We start from the raw sequence: 12,990 nt of genomic DNA on the forward strand, positions 1-12,990 counted from the left end.
AGACAGAATTCTTAACAGTGTTCTGTCTAAGGATTCCTCTTGATTAACCGTGTAGCAACATTCCATCATGATATTTGCTTGAAATAAGTAATTGACTGCAGCAATCCCTCAGACCAAAGATGTATGCAGCGACAATGGGGATGCAATCTCCATATTACAGTTGGAAAATTGGGGTTCAGTCAGCCTTATTGAGGCTTAGTAGCTTATTTTCATATTATATAAACAATTAATTTGCAAATAATGAGCAGTGTATATAAAAAATGTATTTGTCTTGCATGAGTATAGGACTAGTTACTTACAGAGGAGAGGGTGAGAACAGGTGGAGGTGTGCAGGGTGAGTCACATTCTGTCCTGTTAAAGTCAGCATATCTGCATTTAACCTGATCTCCATCAGGGTCAAAGGCCAACAGATTAATATTTCTCTGACAGTTTGAAGGAACCCTGAGGGAGGAAAAAATACATAGGAATATATTAATATAGAATAAGGCTTTAGGTATTTATGGTCATTACATCAAAGATGTATTGCTCTTCATTTAGTCTCTGATTAATCTTACAGATAATGAATAAGGGTGGGAGACCATTGATTTTTTTCATAACACTAATTACTTACAATACTACACTACATGAGGACGTAGAAAACACAACACTAACCCTTTTACAACTTTTTCAAAGGCTCTTTGTGCCCTGTAAGTTGCTTAACATATCGGCAACAGTTTGCATGGCAGGTGACAAGCCCCACTGCGGTCAATTCACCTTTTTATCATATAGAATTTGCTTCTACCTGCTGCTTGCTGGTTTTACCTTAGTGTAGCAGAATTTAATTTTATGGTGCATGATGGAGATCAAAGCAAGAAGCCAAGCAGAGAGAGCACCTCAATTGAAAAAATGGGAGATGGGGAGGAGATTGGAGCTAGACACCAGACAGAGAGAACCTTAGCACAGCAGAGCAGAGCCTTCTCTGAAGAAACAAGAAGTGAATGATGAATGCTGTAACAGTCTTATTAAGGGTTGTATTAAAACGAACATAAGATAAAAGTCTTATGTTTGTTTTAGGATGAAGTCTTATGTAGACATAAGACTTCATCCTATATCTGCATTTTGTTTTCCATCTTCCATTTTGATTGAAAAAAGCTTTGTCTCTGCTGTGCTCCTTTATCATATGTCATAGCCATGTCCAGTCCTTGATTGGTTGACAGAAAGCAGTTTGACAGAAAAGTTCATATTTTCCAGCTCCAAAAACAGACACTGTTCATCGCGTTGTGTTAATTACCATAATAGTACCACAGGCATCGCTAGAAGCTTGTATATTCAATTTTATTGCATCACCTCCTGACACGTCTCTTCATGACAATAACAAAAAATGACAAAAAAAATTAACTCCAGTCCCTGGAATTCCATTAAATTTGAGTGAAAAATGAAAATTACCAAGTGTGTAAATCAATCACAGTTTATGTTATTTCAGAAGCAATTCTAAATACAGTTTTACTAAATGAAAATATTCAACTGTGCTTGTAAATCCGAATTTTCTGCCAAATGTCAAACTTGCTTCTCTTCTGATAGGTTTGACATTTAAATTTTATTTTGCAGTGATCTAACTATACGTAAAATTTTATTATTTTCCTTTTATTGAAATTACTTTGTGTATCTGAATTGCACAAATACGACACAATTACATAATAATCTAATAAGTGAACTGCTAAAAATATGATGTAAATAGTAGCAGAATTACCTTAGTACTGGGAAGATGGTGGTCTGTGGGGATGAGTTGGGTTTATTGGTGTCTGAGCGGTTCCTCAGTTCAATGTCAGCAACAGCTCTCCAGGCTACGATGCTATTTTTATTATTTAACCAATTACCACCTGTATTTCTGGAATAGATGTTTAGGAAAGTTTTTAAGTTTCTAGACAAAGACCACTCATATCATTTTATTTTTTACTCAACAATTCATTGAATATTCTATAAGGTTTTAAAGAAAATATTTTATTATTAAAAATTATAAATGATGACTCACCTCAACTGAAATGGAGAGTTGTTTGGAAGCAGCTGAGATGTGATTGTTTCACTCTGACACCAACTACCACTTACTTCCTCAATCTTTGCATTTGAAACAATTATACTTTTGGTGCCACAGTCAACAGAGCAAACAAACGAACCACTTTGGAATGAGTCGAAGTTAAACTTAGAGTGAAGGATGACCTGTTGGTGTTTAACAGATTTGATCAGATTTTAAGATTTTATCACTGTGATGTATAAATAATGTGTACTTACACTGACTGATCCGTCTGTATAGGTTTCCTCTGGGTAGTAGGTCACCACAGCACCACGATAATGAGGGGCTTTTGCACCACGGATGATTAGCAGCAGCAGCACAGACAGCAACATGTTGGATCTGTCAGGTTCACCTCACAACTGAAGTATTAGAGGCAAGCGCATTTATTCTCTCATGGACTTCCTCAACTTATCTCCCTTTCATGCTCTATTTTTAGTCCTGGCAATGGAAAATTCAATTGTGGATTGTGTTTTAACTGAACGTGAACCAGAACATCTTCTACTGTAAGATAAGGATCGTGTTTAAACATAAAAAAAATAATATGATATAAAAAAAACATGGAGGGAAGTAGTCTGGTCAGCCCCGTTTGTCAATTTTCAGTGTTAATAGTAAATTACTTCATTTTAGAAGCTTTCTTGAATCCTCAATTTTGCTTTTGTCTAATGCACAGGTGTAAAACTGGTTCCAGAAAGGGCTGTGTGGCTGCAGGTTTTCTTTCCAACCAAACAATAGCATACCAGACTCCATTCATCTCATCAAGTCATCATGTTCAGATTGGACTCCCTTGGTGATATGAATGAAGTCTGGTGTGCTATTGCTTGGTTGGAAAGAAAACCTGCAGCCAAAGGGCCCTTTCTGGAACCAGTTTGACACCCCTGGTGTAATGGCTTTAGACAAAAGCGAATGCTCATAAATTTGGCTGTGGGAAAAGTTTTGGCTGTAGATTCACAGTTCTCACCCTTCGGCTAGCCCAGTAAACTAGCTCCACCCGCCTGCAAGTTTGGTCTAACCTTGATCAATGCCCCAGACCCTAGAACTGGCGGGCCAATCACAGAGATGTGTTTTGAATATCTAGATGCAAAGCTGGCGGGGTTTTGAGGGCGGCTCGACAAAGCTGTGCAAGGGTGGAGTAAGCACAACAAGGAAGATAGCAACAAGTATTGAACAGTAGCATGCACTTTGGTAGCAGCAGCTTTCAATGGAGCGCTCCATTGATGTCATGATGGGTAAACGGAGGCAAGCCCAAGATGCAGAACACACACGGAGGAGGCAGGGAAAAAGTTCAAAATGTTTAATAAAGTTCAGAAACACACGGTAAAGCACAGGGACTGGAATGGGTCAGGGGCTGGTTCACTGGAGTCTTGACTGGAACTGGAGACTGTCGGTTAGCAGAGTTCATGAGAGGCTAAACATCTAGCTTCAGGCTTAGCATGGCTGACCTAGATTTGAGCTTCCAGCTCACTGTAGAGAACAACAGGAAATAACCACATAGGATTCTTCAGGCTGAGCTTCCAGCTCATTGCAGAGAACAACAGGGGAATTTCCACATAGGATTCTTCAGGCAGAGTCCACATAGGAACCTTCAGGTAAACTCCACATAGAAGTCTTCAGGTTGGCTCACCAGGGCAGATAGCAGGTTAAGCTCTCCTAAAGCTTCAGGCTAAAGACAGGTTTCCTGTGATGCAGCTCTCCCAGAGCTGCAGGCCAGAGACAGGTTACCAGTGGAGCAGCTCTTCCAGAGCTTCACGAGGAGACAGGAGGTTAAGCTCATCCAGAGCTTCACGAGGAGACAGGAGGTTAAGCTCATCCAGAGCTTCACGAAGAGACAGGATTCCTGTGAGGCAGAAGCAAGGAAGAGTTAGAATCTGATCTCACACTAGAGATAACCAAGATTCTTCCAGTAACAGAGGCTCAGGTAGCTAACCAACTAAGATCAACACTGCGGCATTGAGGCAAGGTCTGAAGTCAGCTTATATAGGAGAGGTCTTCTGATGAGAGGATTAGCAAGAGGTGTGCAGGACGGTTCCAGCTCCAGCAGACCAACGGCGCACTCTGCTGGAGACAGAGGGTAGTCTCCAGATCCCCACAGTAACTCCAACCCTAAGGGGAAAACACAGAGCAGAAGAGGATCCTCGGCGCCCTCTGGAGGGCAAGCCTGAGGATCCTAACAGTACCCCCCCTTCAAGGGCGGATTCCAGACGCCTCCTGAAAAAGTCCAACAAAAATAAACACAAAACAACCCACCCAGGGTGGGCGGAGGGGGCACTAAGGCAAGGAGGGCCAGAAACAAAAAACAAAGTCCAGAAAACAAAAAACAACCCACCCAGGGTGGGCGGAGGGGGCACAAAGGCAAGGAGGGCCAGGAACAAAAAACAGAGTCCAGAAAACAAAAAACAACCCACCCAGAGTGGGCGATGGAGGAAACAGGCCAGGAGGGCAAAAACAAAAACAAAGTCCAGAACAAAAAACGATCCACTTACGGTGGACGAAAACAAAAGAAAACCCAGACGATTTCTTGGGCAATGTCTCAGGTGGCCGGTCGTGGCACCGGCAGCGGGACAGAGTCTCAGGTGGCCGGCCGAGGGACCGGCAGCGGGACAGAGTCTCAGGTGGCCGGCCGAGGGACCGGCAGCGGGACAGAGTCTCAGGTGGCCGGCCGAGGGACCAGCAGCTGAAGCGTAGCAGATGCTCAGGAGGCCGACCGTTGGGACGGAAGCGAGGCCGATTCTCAGGGGGCCTACCGCTGGGCCGGAGGCGAGACAGATGCTCAGGAGGTCGACCATGGGGTTGGGGACGAAGCAGCGTCTTAAGGGAACCACCGCCGGGCCGGAGGCATGGCAGAGGTTCTGGAGGCCGGCCGAGGATCCGGTAACGGAGCAGAGTCTTAGGTGGCCGACTGCAGGGTCGGAGGTGAAGCTGACACTCCGGGGGTCTGCCGCGGGGTCGGCGGCGAAGCTGACGCTCCGGGGGTCTGCCGCGGGGCCGGAGGCGAAGCCGACGCTCCGGGGGTCTGCCGCGGGGCCAGAGGCGAAGCCGACGCTCTGGGGTCCGGCCGCGGTGCCGGAGGCGAAGCAGCTTCTCAGGAGGATGACGCCCAAACTTCAGCAGGTACCCCCACGGGGTACCCCGTCCCCTCCTCGGCAGCTCAGGAACAGGCTCAGAAGCGACCGCCGACTGCGGCTCTGGAGGAGGCTCTGAGGAGACCGCCGACTGCGGCTCTGGAGGAGGCTCTGAGGAGACCGCCGACTGTGGCTCCGGATCTGGGGAGCCCGCCGATTGCGGCTCTGGAACTGGGGAGCCCGCCGATTGCGGCTCTGGAACTGGGGAGCCCGCCGATTGCGGCTCTGGAACTGGGGAGCCCGCCGATTGCGGCTCAGGAGCAGGGGAGCCCGCCGATTGCGGCTCTGGAGCAGGGGAGCCCGCCGATTGCGGCTCTGGAGCAGGGGAGCCCGCCGATTGAGGCTCCGGGTCTGGAACTGGAGAGCCCGCCGATTGCGGCTCTGGAGCAGGAGAGGCCGCCGATTGTGGCTCCCGGTCAGGAACAGGGGAGACCACCGACAGTTGCTCCACCTCAGGAACATGCGAAACCACCGACTGTGGATCCGCCTCAGGAACTGGGGAGGCCACCGACTGTGGCTCCACCTCAGGAATATGCGAAACCACCAACTGTGGTTCCGCCTCAGGAGCAGGTGACACCACCGACTGTGGCTCCACCTCTGGAACTGGAGAGACCACCGACTGTGGTTCCACCTCTGGAACTGGAGGGACCACCGACTGTGGTTCCACCTCTGGAACTGGAGGGACCACCGATTGTGGCTCCGTCTGAGGAACAGGAGAAAACACCCATGGAGGCTCAAGTTCAGTCTCTGAGGTGGCTTGAGGCGTCTGTAGAGGGCTCTTGGCGATTAGTGGCCTCTGCTGAGGGACTCTTGGAGGCATGTCATCTCCAACTCTAGCTTCTGAAGCCCTCTTAATTTTAAGCTCCGGGGTCTCTGGACGGCACAGGGCAGACTCAGGGGTCTCTAGACGGCACAGAGCTGACTCAGGGGTCTCTAGACGGCACAGAGCTGACCCAGGGGTCTCTGGACGGCACAGAGCTGACTTAAGGCGACGCCTCTTTTTACGCCGAGAGGTCCTTGGAGCTAAGCTAACGGGTTCACTGATTGAATCTGGCGACAAATTAACAGGTTGAAAAGTAAGAGTTCCAGAACGGATTACAAAATCAGTGGCTAGTGAGTCGGTCATGGGAACGGGTTCAGGATCAGGATCTGACTGGCGTGGAGCTGAGGGTGGTGGCTCGAAAGGGAGGATATCCTCTCTATCCCCATAAAAGTAATGCCAAAGATCAGACTCATGGATGTAAGGAGCAAAATTATCTGGCGAGGAAACAGGTCTAGAAACAATGGTGGCGGGTGCAAGTGTCTGATCAGGCTGGCGGGGAACTCTAACTGTTTGATGTGAAATTGACGGGCCAATTTTGAGTCCTTTAACGGATGGAGCTAAATGAAGGTCTAGAACATGAGAACTGAGGCTAACCTGGCGCGGAGATGAACTGGAAATGGTTTGTGATCCTGGGTCTAACCCAATGGCTAGTTCTATGAGGTCCTCAAGGCTAGCTGGCTCGACGTAAAAAGAAAGCTCAGTTCTGACAGATTCATTAAGAGCTAAGAGAAAAGCGGACTTGAGTGCAGACTCGTTCCACCGGGAAACGGCTGCTCTACTCTGGAACTCGGAAGAAAACTCGGCAACGGACCTATTACCCTGTTTAGTATTTAGAAGTTTGCAAGAAACGGAGAACTTAGAGACCTGACTAAAGGTTCTTTCAAACTCCTGGATGAATCTTTCAAATGTACAGTTATCTCTAGTTTTAGGTGGAAATTTGGTCTCCGCCCATTCAAGGGCTTCACCAGACAGAAAAGAAACAACAAAAGCAATCCTATCCGTATTATCAAGAAAACTGGAATCGTGAAAACCAAAAATTAACCGGCACTGAAATAAAAATCCTTTGAGCTTACTTGGATTGCCAGAAAATCTCTCAGGCAGAGAAGGACCGGGTGATGAAAACGATGGGTTGAGTTCTGACCAGAAAGGAGGATTACTATCTTGACTTGGAAGTGACGTCTCTGCCGGTGACCCAGGAAACGGAAGTGGATTCGGGGTTGGACGAGGCGCTGACATGGCGTTAGCATTGTAGAAGTGGTTAGCGAATGTTTGATTTAACAGTATTTCACGGAGGGTTTGTGTATGTTCATGAATCTGAGCGTCCCGTTTCTCAGTCCAACGACGGAGGTGATCTGCTGGGCTTTGTGTTTGGCCGCAGTGTTCTGTCATGATGGGTAAACGGAGGCAAGCCCAAGATGCAGAACACACACTGAGGAGGCAGGGAAAAGGTTCAAAATGTTTAATAAAGTTCAGAAACACACGGTAAAGCACAGGGACTGGAATGGGTCAGGGGCTGGTTCACTGGAGTCTTGACTGGAACTGGAGACTGTCGGTTAGCAGAGTTCATGAGAGGCTAAACATCTAGCTTCAGGCTTAGCATGGCTGACCTAGATTTGAGCTTCCAGCTCACTGTAGAGAACAACAGGAAATAACCACATAGGATTCTTCAGGCTGAGCTTCCAGCTCATTGCAGAGAACAACAGGGGAATTTCCACATAGGATTCTTCAGGCAGAGTCCACATAGGAACCTTCAGGTAAACTCCACATAGAAGTCTTCAGGTTGGCTCACCAGGGCAGATAGCAGGTTAAGCTCTCCTAGAGCTTCAGGCTAGAGACAGGTTTCCTGTGATGCAGCTCTCCCAGAGATGCAGGCCAGAGACAGGTTACCAGTGGAGCAGCTCTTCCAGAGCTTCACGAGGAGACAGGAGGTTAAGCTCATCCAGAGCTTCACGAGGAGGCAGGAGGTTAAGCTCATCCAGAGCTTCACGAGGAGACAGGAGGTTAAGCTCATCCAGAGCTTCACGAGGAGACAGGAGGTTAAGCTCATCCAGAGCTTCACGAGGAGACAGGAGGTTAAGCTCATCCAGAGCTTCACGAAGAGACAGGATTCCTGTGAGGCAGAAGCAATGAAGAGTTAGAATCTGATCTCACACTAGAGATAAAAAAGATTCTTCCAGTAACAGAGGCTCAGGTAGCTAACCAACTAAGATCAAAACTGCGGCGTTGAGGCAAGGTCTGAAGTCAGCTTATATAGGAGAGGTCTTCTGATGAGAGGATTAGCAACAGGTGTGCAGGAAGGTTCCAGCTCCAGCAGACCCACGGCGCACTCTGCTGGAGACAGAGGGTAGTCTCCAGATCCCCACAGTAACTCCAACCCTAAGGGGAAAACACAGAGCAGAAGAGGATCCTTGGCGCCCTCTGGAGGGCAAGCCTGAGGATCCTAACAATTGAAAGTTAAAATTTCTCTTTTCTGTTGTTCAATAAAAGTAAGTTTTAAGATAATTTGAGGTGAGAATATTATACTTTAAAGTGTCACTATACACTCACCGGCCACTTTATTAGGAACACATGTCCAACTGCTCGTTAACACTTAATTTCTAAGCAGCCAATCACATGGCGGCAACTCAGTGCATTTAGGCATGTAGACATGGTCAAGACAATCTCCTGCAGTTCAAACCGAGCATCAGTATGGGGAAGAAAGGTGATTTGAGTGACTTTGAATGTGGCATGATTGTTGGTGCGAGAAGGGCTGGTCAGAGTATTTCAGAAACTGCTGATCTACTGGGATTTTCACACACAACCATCTCTAGGGTTTACAGAGAATGGTCCGAAAAAGAAAAAACATCCAGTGAGCGGCAGTTCTGTGGGCGGAAATGCCTTGTTGATGCCAGAGGTCAGAGGAGAATGGCCAGACTGGTTCGAGCTGATAGAAGGACAACAGTGACTCAAATAACCACCCGTTACGACCAAGGTGGGCAGAAGAGCATCTCTGAACGCACAGTATGTCGAACTTTGAGGCAGATGGGCTACAGCAGCAGAAGACCACACCGGGTGCCACTCCTTTCAGCTAAGAACAGGAAACTGAGGCTACAATTTGCACGAGCTCATCGAAATTGGACAATAGAAGATTGGAAAAACGTTGCCTGGTCTGATGAGTCTCGATTTCTGCTGCGACATTCGGATGGTAGGGTCAGAATTTGGCATCTACAACATGAAAGCATGGATCCATCCTGCCTTGTATCAACGATTCAGGCTGGTGGTGGTGTTGTCATGGTGTGGGGAATATTTTCTTGGCACTCTTTGGGCCCCTTGGTACCAATTGTGCATCGTTGCAACGCCACAGCCTACCTGAGTGTTGTTGCTGACCATGTCCATCCCTTTATGACCACAATGTACCCAACTTCTGATGGCTACTTTCAGCAGGATAATGTGCCATGTCATAAAGCTGGAATCATCTCAGACTGGTTCTTGAACATGACAATGAGTTCACTGTACTCAAATGGCCTCCACAGTCACCAGATCTCAATCCAATAGAGCATCTTTGGGATGTGGTGGAACGGGAGATTCGCATCATGGATGTGCAGCCGACAAATCTGCGGCAACTGTGTGATGTCATCATGTCAATATGGACCAAACTCCCTGAGGAATGCTTCCAGCACCTTGTTGAATCTATGCCACGAAGAATTGTGGCAGTTCTGAAGGCAAAAGGGGGTCCAACCCGTTACTAGCATGGGGTACCTAATAAAGTGGCCGGTGAGTGTATGGTCCATTAACCGATTTAATGTGTAATTAAAAAAAGTTTCCGAAGTTGGGAGGACTGCAGCAACCAGCAGCCGCGGCTAACGGCAGCCAGGGCTAACGCCATCCCGTCTCCAGCGGCCCTCTCCCGGCATAGCCGTGTGTGAAGGACCACTGGCTCTGATGGTGATTTTTGACTCAGCTTTGAAATCAGTTTTGGAAGGATTAGACTTGGCGTTTTCATTGAAACGTGAGCAGGAAGAGGCTCTACGCTCATTCATTTTTAAGAGGGACGTATTCGCCGTTTTACCGAGAAAGTGTTTGTTTACACTCCCCCACCAGCTTTTTCGACAGACTTCCTACGTCACAGTCAGTTGTGCTCATTGGTCAGAGCGTTGGCCAATAGGCACAGACATGGTTTGAAAAAAAAAACAAAAAACAGGTTGTTCTCATCAGTAATATTCTGATGTCTCATTTATTGGGGCCAGAATAAATTACACATTTAATCTCACACTTAGTCTGGTTTATCAGGCTATCCTTCAGTGGCTTTCTCCGCTGTATGCTGTATTATTTCTTAAGTAAATAAAGACTTCATGCATGTCAATCCAGAGTGGAATAAAGGTACCAACCACCAGGAGCATGAACAAATAAAAGAAAATGTAATGATATAAACCTTAGTCAGTTAAATAACATCCTGCTGTCATTTTGCACATCTCTGATGTTGCTACTATTTTCAAATATCCATTACTGTAAAAATGTCCAAATGTCGGTGCACTGGTGGTCGATGCCCAGGCGGGGGCTGGCTTATTCCTGCCAGCTGCTTCGCAGTGCCTCTAGGGCCTTGGGTCCCTGGGGCCCATTGCCGGTTCCACTTCGGGGTGGCTGGCTGCTGGTGGAGCTTGTCCCCGCGGCTCCTGGGGGCTTTGGTATTGCTGCGGCTGCAGGATTTCCTCAGGGAGGGCAGGTCTTGAGCTCTTCACAATCACCATTGAGCATTTTACATTTGTATAAGCTTTACTTGCACAAGTGCACTCTCACAAACAACTACAGGTGCTTGGTTCCAGGTAGTTAGAGATTCACTTCCATACAGAAATCACATATTCTTATCTTCAGCTACTACAGTATACATGTCAGATTAAATAATACTACTTATACTTCAGCGATAGTATCAATGTGCTACTTTATTTAATCTCTTATACTGAATCCGTTGGTTGTGCGGTTATTTTTACATCACTCTTTGCAGGTGATTAAGCAGACTGAAGTCGTTTTATCATTGTCTCCCTTTTATGTCCTCTTTCCTTCATCTTTTCTCCTTTTTTCCTTTTTTTTCCTTTCCTGCTCTACTTACATTGCAGTGTCCATATAATCTATAATACTCCCCACATGATTCCGCAAGCTGTTTATATGCATAAAACAAGCGGAACACTGTGGCGAAAGCCGTACTGCTCCAGTTGTGAAAACAAAATTTGTTGGACCCTTTTTTGGCATCAAGACAATTATTCTTATTGCCACATAAGAATAATTGACAGGACACTGTTAAATATAAAAAATGCATGGCAATGCTTGGCTGATCATTGTTACTTCTATCAGTTGTTGTTGTTGATGTCGTTTCAGCAACTGAATGTGGCAGTGTTTATTCCTGACCACACAGGGAGTGTCTCAAGGTTAAAGTCAAGAACACTATTGACTTTTGGATATGTTTTTTTTTTTTTTTTTTTAAGAAATAAATAAAATAGTTTTAAACAAATGCCTCCTCTCCACATATTTCCACATATTTTCAAATGCAAATACTAATAGAATTAGATACTTTAGCATAGGGTTCCAGACAACTTTTTTACATAAAGCAAATGTCCAACTCAAGGCCTGTTGGTTACAATTAGCCATCCAAATAAGCAAACCATTTTATAAAGAGAGTATCCCTTTTAAAGTGCAACAAGAGGCTTTAACTGAAGGAAAAAAATTGGAGTATAGTGGTACAAAAACAGAAAGACTATTCTAAAGAAGGTTACAGCAAATCCTCAGCTAGAAAAATAGCTATTGGCTGTCCTTAAAGGCGCTAGATGATGTCATCACCTAACTGACATATTCAATGTTATCCATCTGTAGGAGGGTCCAAATTCCACTGATTGCTTTTTTTCTGTCTTTCAAAGCAAAGCAGAGAGCTATTAGGATACCTGGGAGAAAAAAAATGGGTAATTTAAGAGTTTTATAGCGATTTTTAAAAGGAAAAGAAAACAGACAATTTATGAAGAAGAATATAACTGAAGCACATAGACAGGAGGAGCAGAAAGGGAGAGAATGAGGCTGTAGAGTCAAAATGCAGTTCTTTTGTTATTTCTGCCGAGTAAATTATGTTATTAGTTGAGTTTGTGTGTTTGTTTATTTTCTGTCTGTCCCTCTGTCTGTGTACAGGATAACTTGAAAAGTTATGAATGGATTTTATTAAAGCTTTTACCAACGGTGCACCTCAGTCCAACGAACAATCCATTTTGGCAGTGATCCACATCATAATCTGGATTAAGGATTTTCTAAAGGATTTTCTAATGTCGTGGGATCGGGATATTTGGCGACACAAGCAGTTCCCCCATAAAATAGAGAGGGTGGCAGCAGTGACTATAGCCAGCCACAGTATCTGTTCAAAAAGTCTTGAGGTTTTGTACTGAAGACAAAATCACAAGGAAAGGGAGGTTTGTTGGTTTTAGCAGGATCAGGTGAGATCTGGGCGTCCAACAAATTCAGTGTATTCTCATTATCAGTTCGTACGAAATCGTACGAAAAGTGATGCACAGTAATTTTGTACGCTTTTGACATTTTTTTCGTGGTATTTCGTCGTATTTTTTTTTTACGTCTTGTGATATCCTTGCGCATGCGCATCTTACGCACCATTCAATAACATAGAATTTAACATACAATTAACCCTAACCCTGACCCTAACCCTAAGTTACAAAACAGCAAGCAACGTAGTTCGAGACATCAAGAAGTGATTATTGCACTGTTTTTCCCAGTTTTACGTCCGTCCGCGGATCTGCTTTTTTTCGTCTGTCTACCTGCGCATGCGCACTGATCTGTATTTTCGGGGAAAAACTTCCAAAACGTATGAAAATTTGGATGCTGGGTCAAATGCTGTTCAAGATGCTTTGAGGCTTTGACATTTTAATAGCTTGGTTGTTCATCTGCTCTTCTCTGTTGTTGCAAGCCAGAAAGCTGCTTGGTTTTAAAAATAGTTTTAAAATATTTTAAGTGAAAGTGAAAGAAGTCCA

Source organism: Cyprinodon tularosa, unplaced genomic scaffold, assembly GCF_016077235.1.
Source record: "Cyprinodon tularosa strain WSP-4 unplaced genomic scaffold, ASM1607723v1 ctg419, whole genome shotgun sequence".
Taxonomy (NCBI): Eukaryota; Metazoa; Chordata; class Actinopteri; order Cyprinodontiformes; family Cyprinodontidae; genus Cyprinodon; species Cyprinodon tularosa.